The sequence below is a fragment of the Nematolebias whitei genome, chromosome 6, assembly GCF_014905685.2.
Source record: "Nematolebias whitei isolate Nwh7 chromosome 6, NemWhi1, whole genome shotgun sequence".
NCBI lineage: Eukaryota > Metazoa > Chordata > Actinopteri > Cyprinodontiformes > Rivulidae > Nematolebias > Nematolebias whitei.
In genome coordinates, this window is record NC_056503.1 from 50581972 (window position 1) to 50583227 (window position 1256).

A 1256-nucleotide genomic window follows, 5' to 3' on the forward strand; every position below is an offset into this window, starting at 1 on the left:
GTCAGAACCAGGGGTCAGATCCACACGGGTCAGAACCAGAGGTCAGATCCACGTGGGTCAGAACCAGAGGTCAGATCCACGTGGGTCAGAACCAGAGGTCAGATCCACGTGGGTCAGAACCACACGGGTCAGAACCAGAGGTCAGATCCACATGGGTCAGAACCAGAGGTCAGATCCACACGGGTCAGAACCAGAGAGATCAGCACCACACGGGTCAGAACCAGAGGTCAGATCCACACGGGTCAGAACCAGAGGTCAGAACCAGAGGTCAGATCCACACGGGTCAGAACCAGAGGTCAGATCCACACCGGTCAGAACCAGGGGTTAGATCCACATGGGTCAGAACCACACGGGTCAGAACCAGGGGTCAGAACCAGAGGTCAGATCCACACGGGTCAGAACCAGGGGTCAGATCCACACGGGTCAGAACCAGAGATCAGCACCACACGGGTCAGAACCAGAGGTCAGATCTACACGGGTCAGAATCAGAAGTCCGAACCAGAGATCAGCACCACACGGGTCAGAACCAGAGAGATCAGCACCACACGGGTCAGAACCAGAGGTCAGCACCACACGGGTCAGAACCACCATCCATCCGTCCATGAGTTTCTTTAGGGTGGTGGGGAGCTGGTGTGTGTCCATTGGTCTCAGGGACACCCTGGCTGTGGTCACATGAGGACCAAACTAACATCCTGATGCTGCTCTGTAATCCAGGTAGATAATCTAACCAGGTTAAGTCAGGTCCTTCCAGAGGACCTGACTTAACCTGGTTAGACCAAACTAACGTCTCTTTTTTTCTGATGGAATAGTATAAAACTTCAAGTGGAATGACAGTGATGTCACTTGAATTTACCTAAGCTCCGATCAGTTTAAATTGTATTAACTAAAGATGGCAAAGATTTTTAGCTGATCCGGTTTTAATCTCCTTGTTTTTAAATATTAAGTTTAAAGGTGCTTTTGTAAAACTTGATGAACTGGGACCATAAAAACCTGTCACGGTACAGTTGCACCAGAAATGGCCACGACTTCTGTGTTGTGACACAACTCGACACAACACCGGTGTTGTACAGAGTTTGGTGCGCACCTCACAGAGGTCATCAGACGGACTGGTCTGTTCCAGTTTCAGGACAGGTCTGTTCTTGTCTCGGGACTGGTCCGTTCCTGTCTCGGGACTGGTCCGTTCCCGTCTCGGGACTGGTCCGTTCCTGTCTCGGGACAGGTCAGTTCTTGTTTCGGGACAGGTCTGTTCCTGTCTC

At 51.4% G+C, this 1256-nt stretch overlaps 1 protein-coding gene across 1 annotated transcript in view; it reads left to right on the forward strand.

Moving 5' to 3' along the window:
* Nucleotides 1-1256, forward strand: part of wsb1 (WD repeat and SOCS box containing 1) — a gene marked incomplete at its 3' end in the record, with an annotated part of 12450 nt that overhangs the window by 713 nt on the left and 10481 nt on the right.